This window comes from Cupressus sempervirens, chromosome 2 (assembly GCF_028749045.1).
Source record: "Cupressus sempervirens isolate cs-2001-9-10 chromosome 2, ASM2874904v1, whole genome shotgun sequence".
Taxonomy (NCBI): Eukaryota; Viridiplantae; Streptophyta; class Pinopsida; order Cupressales; family Cupressaceae; genus Cupressus; species Cupressus sempervirens.
In genome coordinates this window covers 458,532,322-458,544,929 of record NC_143119.1, presented here as the reverse complement: position 1 = coordinate 458,544,929, position 12,608 = coordinate 458,532,322, and the positions used below count along the sequence as shown (strand labels likewise).

The window sequence follows — 12,608 nt, the reverse complement described above, 5'->3', positions numbered from 1 at the left end:
AGTAGAGAATAATATGCATTTGAAGTTCTTATTTTGAAAAATAAAAACTTGCATCTTCTTGGGAGAATTTGCATTTTCCTTTATGGAAAGAACTTGCATTATTCTTGGAACAATATATTCACTCTTTCAAAGCCAACATTCCTATCCACAAATATGAAAAATATTTATAAGGATTTATGGAGATAAAAGACCAAAAGATTAAAACAAAATAAAATATATACACAAACCCTAGGCATTTGGAATAAAGAAGAACTTCAAAATAAAGAAGAACTTCAAAATAAAGAAGAACTTCATGAAATAACCTATAAAAAGGTAATGTAAATGCAAAGAAAAATGACATATTGTGTTTGAATCACAAAAAATGTAGACAAAATGTAGCTAGGGCTTGTTGTGAAATAAAAATCTCTGAAATTCACCAACAGAAAGCTCTAAATTTGGATGAAGAACTTCAAATCGTGGCTCTATATAGATGTTTAAGGCATCAAAAGGAGAAATAAATTAAAACTCCTCCATTAATGTGATATTACACTCTTGGAAGGTTTCTTGACAAATGAAAATAACAAAAACCAAAATCCCCATTTCTAGCACCAAAAATAACAAGATTGAGTCGTTGAAATGAAGCCAAAGACTCATTCAAATCCCTGGGTTAGGGTTCATAGTTTCTTTCCCAAGTGGAAATGCATCTCCAACTAAACCTGATGACTAGGATACAAAGATCAATTTAAAATCAACATTGCAAGTCGTTTTATGTTTTTTTTGAAGTGAAGGGATTATTTTTCAATTGGGCTTTGGAATCCCAACTACATATAAGGTGCTTTAAAAAAATTGATTCATTTCAAATAAAAAACAACAAATGACCTTAGCCAACATCGAGGTTTGTAATCTGATTTGCAAGTTGAAATAAGCTTGTTAAAAAATGATGAATGCAAAGAGGAGATTACATTTCTAAAAATGTGTTACAAGCCTTTTCTATTTACTTTCTAAAATAATCAAAATAAATTGTAATTAGACGTTAGAAGTTAGACTCTAAGCTAAAAAATGATGCACATCCTTTGAAAGCTGATTTCCTTGGAACACGTTCAAGTCGGGTTTCATATTGAGCAATGCAAGTTCTTTAAAGTGACTGGAATAACTTGAAGTTGGCTTTACAAGCCTGCTAACAAGTATTTTACATTATTTTTTTGTTTCCCTCAACAAAGTGATAAACAAGAATCCTATTGTTAGGGTTTTATTTCTGAACTACAAGTTTTTTAATTTTAAAGATAAAGAGGTTGACTTGTAGTTGGGCTTTTAAAATCCAACTAAAAGTCTTAAAACTATTAAAATCTCCTTAAGATGACTTTTAATGTCGAGTTGTGGTTCACATTTTGGATTGCAAGTTACAAGCATTTTAAAAGACAAGTAATGAGGACTTGTAGTCAGGCTTTAGAAACTTGATTGCAAGTTTCGATTTGATTTAAACTTTCATCTCTGTGTTTCCAACACTTAGTAGGGCTTTTGATCACAACTTGAAAGTAAAAGACAAGTATGTTTTACTTGTAATTTGACTTTAAAATTTTGATTGCAAGTACTTTCATTCTTCATTTTTTCTTGAATTAAAGCACACATTTAAACTTGCAATGGCTTAAGATGATCAAATTTTAAAGAAATACCTAAGACACAAAGAGAATAAAAACAATCAATCCAAACAAGAAAAATTGACCAAAATTTTAAGATTTACAAAAACGAAACACATGCAATCAAGAAAAAAAGCTCACAATTGTAAAAAAGACTTAAAAAAACCTTGAGAAAAAATGACATCTATAACATGAAAAACTAGCAAATTAAAATACGATCAATTGCCCTAAAAAATCCCTTCAAAATACATACCTTAGAAAGTTAAACTAATTACGTAATGTTATCCAAATTTTATCACACAACACAAAGAATAATGAAGTAAGTCCATCCTTAATTTACAAAAGTAAAGTTAAAACTAAATGAGCTTATATTAAAAAATCATACTTTTTTAACACTAGTTGAAAATACTTCTACCAAGAATGACCGTAGGGCTTCACTCTTAAATAAATAATTAAAGGCAGTAGCAAATTACTTACTCGTACCGATTAATTTTTGTTTGTTTGAAGAATTCATTACTCCTCAAATAAATCAACTATAGAATTAAATTTTAATAAATCATTGCAAATTTTGACACCCCCGATAAACACCGCGTACTTCGATTACGTAAGAATCTTTTCTTATACGTTGTGCCATTTAAATTTTTTTATGCATGTTGCAATGCAGTAAAATGCAGTAAAAAAGTGAATGGAAAAGATTCGAGGGAGATCTCGTAGAGAAAAGATTGAGAAGGTGGACATCAGACTTCCTTGAAAGGGACATAATAAGTATCCCTGGAAGGGTGTGAGCAGATCACCTGTCAAAGCTTGGCTCGAGTTGAGAGGTGGGGAAAGCTCGGGAGGGAAGGCTCTCACCCGCTTTCATTTTGCCTGGTATGGTCTTTTAGCTTAAATTTTAATTCCCCTTCAGACAAAGATTCAAGTTTTGTATTTGATTATAAAATCATTTTGGGGAAGGGAAAGATTTTTTGGGCCTGCACGAACAAACTGAAACAAGAAGTTTGCGTCACGACAGAGAATTTTAGTGGTCATAACTTTCATACATGCGAAGCTAAGGAAAACTCCATTAAGTCCATTACAGCATTTGGGGAATACGTAAATGACCCACAACTCCAGACACATCAAGAGGATTAGAGTTGTTTTGACAGAAGAAAAAGATGATAATTGGGTTCGGGCGTATAAGATTCAAAACCACATTTACTTGATTTATCAAAGACTTCAGCACAAATTTTGGATCGAACTGAAGTAAAATTTCTATTTAATACAAATTATTTTTTCTTCGGTGAAACATTATATTTATATTAATAATAACTGGTTCAAAAATAGCTCCCAGATAAAAGAACCAGAACATTTAATACTATAAACATGTATAATATCTACTGATGTCAATTCATGCCAACGCACGAAGATCTCTTTAACGTAATTATTAGTAATATTTCGAAGATGAAGCTGCTGAAGCTGTACAAATGAACACGTGATCTCCTCTTATTATATTATATTAATAATGTATCCACACTTGATCATTTTTCTTTACAACTATTAGAATCAATGATTTGCGGGCTTCATGTTGAGGAAACACAATAACGTAAAGTTGAAAGTGAAACACAACAAGATGTCACTATGAGAAAATCAATTTATTTGAAAGCAATAAAAATGTTACAAAAGAAGGGTTACATTATTGTAACATGCTAACATAACTTGCAAGAAAAGTAAGCATAGTCTACACATTTGAAATTCTCAAATATGAGCAAAACAATGAGCATTTTTTTGAAAAATAATGAAAGATACTACTTCTGTTACCACTAGTATGATCCATCAATAACATAAATAACGATGCAAGAACATGAATCAAGCATATACATTATCTCTATCTCTAACATTTATCATCATGCAATTAAACGAATTGAAAAAGGGTTTAGGGTCTATTGTAATATGAATCCAGCCTGAAATTCTTTATGTAACTAGGTATGCTCGTCAAAGTGAGTATCATCGAGGCACTTCATCTCCAACCACGGACTTGGTAGTCCCATACACACCTTCCTATTTGAAGTGGTCCTACCCTTCACAAGGGTGCAAACAAGTGTCAAGTCTAATGCCATCTGAGCTTGGTGTTTTAAACCTACACGACTTTAGTTGGTCACACACTTTAAATACCTCCTAACTAGCATGACCCTTAACTAGGTAGTGTATGCAGATCATGGGAATTGATAGACGCATGCATTGTGCCCCCTTGGCCAAAGGTTTTCATACTTGCATGTAAAATTTAATGCATAGGCAATGTTCACCACCCTACTTGGTTTGTTTCCAACTGTCTTAGGTTCTATTGACTTGTTAAGGTCTAGGTTACTTGACTTTCTATGCCGCATTCTATCAATGACTATGAAGGTTGTACAAGACTACAAGATAACTAATAAACCTATAAACTGTCTTTTGGTTCATCTTTTTATTGTTTCATAAAATATGGACAACTACCATTTTTTTCTCAGTAATAAGATTAGTTTTATTAAAAGCAAAAGAGTGATTACGATGTTGAAAGTAAACCCTAACTAAACACAGTTTAGGCCAGCGGATTACCATTGTGGCAAAACCAAAAACCACCCTCTAGAGACCATTAACGGTCAAGAGAACCAATTACAGTAAGTAGCATAATTACATAAATTGAAACCATGAAATCGAGCATTCCCCATGCCTTTGGAGAAACACAAAATGGGCATTCCCAACCCAACAATAGAAAACCAAAGGCACAAACTAGAACATTGTGCACATTCAAAAATCTCGTGGAGCAACACACAACAAACTAACCAATATAGGGTAGTATCAAAGAGCTTTCACCATCTTTTAGTGTCGTCCCTGTGCTATTCCACCTACAATGCGCTCACGCAACCATGCATTTAGCTTTGCTTTTGTATAATCCTTGCCACCACCACCTGCCTCCTTCCTTTTCTGGAGCTTTTCTTGTAATCTAGCCTCATTGTCTTCTATCCATCCATAATCTTGTTTCTTCCTCTCAATGTCTTCATCCAAAAAGAAGATCATGACCATCATCTTCAATGCCATCCAACCTTTCTAGGTTTCTCTAAACCTTTTGTTCCCGTATCTCTCATCAAAATGCCACACAAAGGGTGTCTACTTCGTGCCCTCAATCTTCACTAGGTCACTCTGCTTATCCTCTAGATTTATTCCCAATCTTGGGATGGATTTCTCTAAAATTTCATCAAAACATCCTAAAGCCTCCCTGGGGACAATGGTTCCCATGATCAACCTTATATTGGCTTTATCTTCACCCAATTGCAGCACCCATGCCATAATCATGGAGTAAATGTTCATGTTGATTTTGTGTCTATTTTCTACTTGGTGGAGTATTTCCCCCAACTTAACCAAGATGCTCTTCGTACGTAAATGTGTTATTTTGAAATCCTCCAATGTAGCTAATTTTGCAATAATTTGATTAATGTACTTCAGTAGCTGCCAAGCATCTGCCTCCTTTAATTATTGCATTGACAATAATTTGTGAGCCTCCTTCTACATGTAGTTTCCCAACATGTCATGTCCCCTCTTTAACTCCGTCTAGCAGAGACTTGTGAGTCAGCTTATTATGGGGTCTTCTAGGCTGATAGGTTTGGATAGAGACCCAGTATGGTTATATAGTGTTGGGGATTTGGTATTTTGGTAGTTGTTGTTCAGTTTGGAGATGTTCCTTGTTTTTAGGAGGTATTCCTAAAAATTAGGGGGTTATTCCTACTTTTTAGGAGGGATGATTAGGCCCAAGGTTGGTTCTCCATGAAATGATTCCTTGAGTTCAGTTTCAGAGGAATAGGGTTTGTTTGCTAAGTTTTAGGAGCATCCCTAGATTTTAGGGATGAGATTGCCAGTGGATCCTTGATTTCTGACTTCAGTCACAGACAGTGATAGGATGATTTCATGGTTTGTGGTGTCTTTGGGGCATTTTGTAGCTACTAGGGTTATATTTTTAATATTTCCTAAGTTAGCGTTTAATATTTAAATAAGGCTAAGTTATAGCCATTTTGGAGTAATAAGGGGTTTTTGGCCTCATTTGGATTTCTTATCCCTTGGTGTAATAGCTCATTGGAAAGGTCTTGAACTTTTCTAAATATTTCTCTTTTGACTCAGAGCATTTCGGTGAACAAATTTCTTTCTATTGGGGCAAAGGTCATTTTCTGGATACTTGACCACTTTAAAAATGAGAAATATATTATTTTATAACCCAATGCCACATGGAGACACTTTTAGGGTTCGAGCTAAGTTTGATGGGTTATAAGGAGGTAAAGACAAAGTTCGAGGGCATTATTGACATATTACATCTTGGATTTGTGTTTTGGGCTTGGATTGAGCATTCAACATTTGGGACGCTAACCCCACTTGCTTTGCCTGTTTGGGACGTAGCCCCCAAAATAGTGATTTGGATTCTTGCAGTCAGAAGCATCTTGGAGATTGTGCATTGTTTCTTCTAGGGAACGCAGTACTTAGTCAGAGTTTTAGCTGGGGTTTGGGCATTTTACCCACATGTGGGCACTTTGCAACTGTACAACCGCACCTGGCAGTCATATTCTTTCCCACGTGCAGCATTTGAGAGCTAGATTTTGGCCGTAGCTTCCTTTTGGGCTCATATTTCACCTTCACGTCTTCAGGTTGGCTTTATTCTTGGTTGTAATCATTTGGATATTATTGTAAATCTTCATTTGGTTACATATTAGGCGTATATTCAAAAAATATGCTTGAAACGACTTTGCTTTAAATGTATTTGAAATACATTTTCATAATTGGTTCATGTTATTGTACTTCTGTTATTACTTATTGAAAAATCATCAAAACTATAAAACAATCAAACCCATCTGCAACTTCTATCTAGTTTTGCAAGAAAATTTTAATAAAAGGGAAAACAAATTTAAAAATATAAAATTACAGCAGATCAGTAGAAGACATCCATCAGGGATCTTTCAATGGTATCAGAGCCTAATCTTGCTAGCCTGTGGATTTGATTACAAATCTATGCATCCAAGAGCTGAGATACACAGATTTTATACGTGCAGGAGAGCTCAACTTGAGCAAGGGTTTGGAATAGACCAGGAACCTATTATGGCATAAGAACAAGTGGACGGCACAGGGAATCAGGATGATGAGGAGAGAGAGATGGTGCGGACCCTATTCACTACTCAGCCTAGGATCACTCAGGCTTTAAACAAATTACAGGATACTTTGGAGCGTTTGGAGATGGGTGGACACAAAGGTAGGCGAAGTAGATCAGTTTTAGTGGCTGGTAGTCAACGCAGCCATCAGTCCCATTCTTCAGTTGGGAGCTCCCTTCATTCCTCTAGGCGGCATCGACATTGTACACCTACCACGAATAGACCATTGCTTCCTTAGTTCATACCAGGTGAACAGCCAACGCAGGCGAAACCACCAGAGGTGGGGTTCTAGGAGTCAGTTTTGGCGGCCACAGCTGAGTGGAGAGCTCTACCCCCTGAGGTTAGGGATGTCCTCCCTCTTCCCCAATATTGTGCACAACATAGAGATACAACTAGGTTTAGGGGAGATCGTGGTTATAGACCACCACAACAACAATAGAACTATGATCTCAATAGAGCTACTGGGAAGATCACATTGGCTACATATAATGGTTCAGGAGGTACGAGTGCATGAGCTTGGGTTCACAAGCTGGATATATATCTTTCATTACGGCTCATGCCTGAGCGTGAGGCTATTCAGTTTGCTGTGTTGCATCTAGAAGGGATTGCCTATGATTGGTGGCACCATGGATTGGTTACCTAGGATCACACCTTAGTACATTCCTATGCTGAGTTCACTAAGCGACTCATTACACGGTTTGACCGTAAGGATACAAAACTTTACTATAGAGAGTTGGCTCATCTGAGACAAATTGGTCATGCAGAAGCTTATATTAATGAGTTCTAGCGTATTGCGGTTATGGTACCTGATATGCCCCAGAAGCATAGTGTGATGCTATTCATTGAGGGATTGTAGGATAGGTTTAAGGGATTGGTTCGTGCTTTCTAGCCGGCCACTTTTAAGGATGCTATTGATGTGACATTGAGACTGGACACAACTCCTACTTATCCATCAGATAAAAAGCCATTCAGAGATTCACGACCTCCACAGAAGGTCAACACCTCACAGTTTAGGGATGGTCAGTCAGCTAGACCTCCTAGGATGGACCCTGAGACACAGAATGATTCGAGGAGGAAGAAACTATGGTTCTCATGCAAAGAATCTTGGGAGCTCGGGCACCGTTGCATGGGTAAAGGAAAGGTTCATTTGATTGAGGTGACTTCTGAGTTAGGAGATGAGGATGTGCCCGACACTGATATTGAGGATAGTATGGAGGATGTTGAGTAGGTACAGACACAGTTGGAGTTAGATACCCCAAAGCCCATGGCGTCAACGAAAGTAGCTATGGCTACTCTCTCCAGCTATCCTAAGTTTCATGCCTTCCGATTGAGAGGTACACTAAAGGGCAAGCGGGTCACAAGCTTGGTAGACACAGGTGCTACGCATAACTTTATTGATCAGAAGTTGGTTGAGAGGAGTGGGTTACAGTGTGTGGAGTTTGGTGGTTTTAGAGTGAAGGTGGCAGATGTTGTAGTTTTGGGTTGCACCAAATGGATTCCAAAGCTTAGTATTCAGATTGGGGATTATAATCCGACTGATGATTTTTATGTGCTTCCTATAGAAGATTATGATGTGGTTTTGGGCATGCAGTGCTTACAGGGTATTGGGCGTTACATTATTTATCACCACCGTATGTAGTTAGAGTTCCTTTCTGGGGGGAAGAAGGTTATTTTGAGGGCAGCTTCAGATGGTGGACCTAGAGAGGTGACTTCTCGTAGGATGGAGACTATCCTTAGACATAATGATGTGCTTTGGGCTACACATTGTTTGGTCAAGTCCAAAGCACTCACACCTCAGGATGATCGTGTGTTTCATGTTGACATGCAGTCAGTGATGGATCGTCATGGGAGAGTTTTTGGTGACATCCCTCCCGGAGTGCCTCCAGATAGAGGTTTTGATCATGGTATAAGTTAGAGAATGGAGCAAAACCAGTAATGACTACATATCGTCATTCTAGGGCCTATAAGGATGAAATTGAGAAAACTATTCATGAATTGTTGGATATGGGTTTCATTCGGCCAAGTTCTAGCCCCTTTGCTTCCTCTGTAGTGCTTGTTAAGAAGAAGGATGAGACTCTATGGATGTGTATAAATTACAGAGCATTGAACAAAAGGACAATCAATAACAGATATCCTATTCCACGCATTGATGAGTTGTTCGATGAGCTTCATGGAGCTATTTACTTCTCTAAGATTGATCTTCACTCATGCTACCATCAGATACGTGTACGAGTAGAGGATGTACACAAGACTGCCTTCTGTTGTCACTATGGACACTATGAGTTTCTGGTAATGCCCTTTGGCCTTACCAACGCACCAGCTACTTTCCAATCATGTATGAACTATATCTTCAACAAGCAGTTGAGGAAGTCGGTTCTAGTATTTTTTGACGACATATTGATTTACAATCGTACTAGGGAGGATCATATCAAACATGTTGAGGAGGTACTTAGCATTATGGAGAGTCAGTCTCTATTTGCTAAGCTATCCAAATGTGAGTTTGGATTGAGGGAGGTATTATATTTGGGTCATGTGATCAGTGCTGATGGGGTGAAGGTGCATGAGGAGAAGATTCAGGCGATTCAAAATTGGCCCAGCCCTCAGAACATTACTGAGTTACATGGATTTCTTGGTTTGTGTGCTTATTAGAGAAGATTTGTGAAAGATTTCTCTTAGTTGGCAACACCTTTGACAGATCTCACAAAGAAAGGTGCGTTCAGATAGACAGAACTAGCACAGGGGGTCTTTGATAGACTCAAGGAGGTTATGAGTACTTGTCCTGTTTTGGCACTACTTGATTTCTCGTAGCTATTTGTCTTAGAGTGTGATGCTTCGAGCTTGGGTATAGGAGCAGTGTTGATGCAAAATAGACACCCTATTGCCTATGAGGCAGGAAGTTGCAAAACAATGAAAGGTTGTACTCCACCTATGATAAGGAAATGTTGGCTATTATGCATGCATTAGCCAAGTTCAAATAGTATCTTGCTGGCAACAAATTTGTGGTAAGAACTGACCATAACAGTCTCAAATATTTCCTAAATCAAACAGAGCTCAATGATCGACAACAAAAATGGGTTAGCAAAATTCAGGCTTATGACTTCGATATCGAATTCATAAAGGGGAAGAATAATACCGTAGCTGATGCACTCTCTCGGAAGCCCTCATTGGCTGCCCTATGTTCATTGAGCAAGATTTCAGTAGATTGGTAGGCTCAACTTTTAGTTGAGTACTCCAAGAATTAGCATGCTGGTGAGATCATGGAGGGTTTGATAGTGGATGACAGATATAGCGTGGTAGATGATATTATCTACTACAATGGCAGGGTTTATCTTGTTCCGGGTTCTCAGTTGAAGGAACAAATTTTGCATTCTCTCCATGGTACTCCTACAGCAAGACATCCAGGATATGGGAAGACTTACAGGGAGGTTCGTGAGAGATTTTCTTGGAAGGGTCTCAAAGATGATGTTCGTGAGAGATTTGCTTGGGTCTCAAAGATGATGTTTTACGCCATGTCCGTGAGTGTATGACTTGTTAGCAAAACAAGTCGAAGCATACCTACCCAGCGGGTTTATTGCAGCCCTTACTTATACCAGAACAGAAGTGGACAGGGATCTCTATGGATTTCATTACAGGTCTTCCTCGGGTTCAGGGGAAAGATTGTATTTATGTTGTTGTGGATAGGTTAACCAAGTATGCCCACTTTTTTCCCATTGCATTAGATTTTACAGCATCACAAGTGGCTAAGTTATTTTTTAGAGAGGTGTTTAGATTCCATAGTCTTCCCAAGACCATTGTGAGTGATAGGGATAGCAGGTTCATGAGTTCCTTTTGGCAGGAGCTTTTTAGGCTAATAGGCACTGTGTTGACACCTAGTATTAGTTACCGTCCTCAAACTGATGGACAGACCGAAATAGTCAACAAGTGGATTGAGGGATATTTGCGTAACTATGTGTCAGGGCAGCAAAAAGCATGGGTATGTTGGTTGTATTTGGGCGAGTATTGTTATAATACCACGCACCATATGTCCATTGGCATGACGCCTTTCAGAGCTCTCTATGGATACGAGGCATTATCTTTCATTGATTTGACACTTAGTGACAGTAGAGTACCCATGGCTCAGGATTGGTTATAGGAGAATCAGGATATCATGAGATCTCTCGGGGAGAATTTATAGCAGGCTCAAAATCAGCAAAAGATATATGCTGGCAGGCACAGGATTGGGAGAACATTTGAGGTGGATGATATGGTCTTTTTGTGCTTACAACCATATCGACAAAGCACCCTAAAAAGGGGGGGAGCTAAAAAGCTCCAACCACGTTTTTATGGTCCATATTGGGTCATTAGGCAAGTGAGAGAGGTTGCATATGAGGTTGAGTTACCGCTTGGCAGTAGAATTCATAATGTATTCCATGTATTTTGCCTGAACAAGGCACTTGGACAACATATTATAGTTTCACCTGAGTTACCTCCCATGGATGAGGAAGGTAAATTGATTTTGGTTCCTGATGAGATTCTAGAAGTAAGGGAACGATAGTTGAGAAGTAGGGTAATTTGAGAGTATCTGGTACGATGGAGAGATCTTCCCATAGAGGATGCTACTTGGGAGGGTGAGAGCATTTTACAACATCTAACATTACAGTTGCTTGTGGGCAAGCATCTTCAAGAGAGGAGGACTGTCATGTCCCCTCTTTAACTCTGTCTAGCAGAGACTTGTGAGTCAGCTTATTATGGGGTCTTGTAGGCTGACAGGGTTGGATGGAGACCCAGTATGTTTATACAGTGTTAGGGATTTGGTGTTTTGGTAGTTGTTGTTCAGTTTGGAGACATTCCTTGTTTTTAGGAGGCAATTCCTAAAAATTAGGGGGTTATTCCTACTTTTAGGAGGGATGATTAGGCCCAGGGTTGGTTCTCCATGAGATGATTCCTTGAGTTCAATTTCAGAGGAATAGGGTTTGTTTCTTAAGTTTTAGGAGCATCCCTAGATTTTAGGGATGAGATTGCCAATGGATCCTTGATTTCCGACTTCAGTCATAGATGGGTGACAGGATGATTTCATGGTTTGTGGTGTCTTTGGGGCATTTTGTAGCTACTTGGGTTATATTTTTAATATTTCCTAAGTTAGCGTTTAATATTTAAATAAGGCTAAGTTATAGCCATTTTGGAGTAATAAGGGGTTTTTGGCCTCATGTGGATTTCTTATCCCTTGGTGTAATAGCTCGTTGGAAAGGTTTTGAACTTTTCTAAATATTTCTCTTGACTCAGAGCATTCCGGTGAATAGATTTCTTGCTATTGGGGAAAAGGTCATTTTCTGGATACTTGACCACTTTAAAAATGAGAAATATATTATTTTATAACCCAACGCCACATGGAGACACTTTTAGGGTTCGAGCTAAGTTTGATGGGTTATAAGGAGGTAAAGACAAAGTTCGAGGGCATTATTGACATATTACATCTTGGATTTGTGTTTTGGGCTTTGATTGAGCTTTCAACATGTGGGACTCCAACCCCACTTACTTTGCCTGTTTGGGATGTAGCCCCCCAAAACAGTGGTTTGGATTCTTGCAGTCAGAAGCATCTTGGAGATTGTGCATTGTTTCTTCTGGGGAACATAGTACTGAGTAAGATTTTTAGCTGGAGTTTGGGCATTTTACCTACGTGTGGGCACTTTGCAACTGTATGGCTGCACTTGGCAGCCATATTCTTTCCCATGTGCAGTATTTGAGAGCTGGATTCTGGCCGTAGCTTCCTTCTGGCCTCATATTTCACCTTCACGCCTTCAGGTTGGCTTTATTCTTGGTTGTAATCATCTGGATATTATTGTAAATCTTCATCTGGTTACCTATTAGG

The 12,608-nt window shown here is 38.2% G+C and overlaps 1 protein-coding gene across 5 annotated transcripts in view; it reads left to right on the top strand.

Annotated features, from left to right (window-relative positions):
* The first annotated feature begins 2,408 nt into the window (after positions 1 to 2,408).
* The window catches only part of LOC149573029 (uncharacterized), a 390,937-nt gene continuing 380,737 nt past the window's right edge, over positions 2,409 to 12,608 (top strand). For all 5 annotated transcript variants that reach the window (XR_016360008.1, XM_089814177.1, XM_089814175.1 and 2 more), the window contains exon 1: positions 2,409 to 2,486. The gene's annotated coding sequence lies outside the window, so the exon portion shown is untranslated. The remainder of the gene's footprint in view (positions 2,487 to 12,608) is intronic.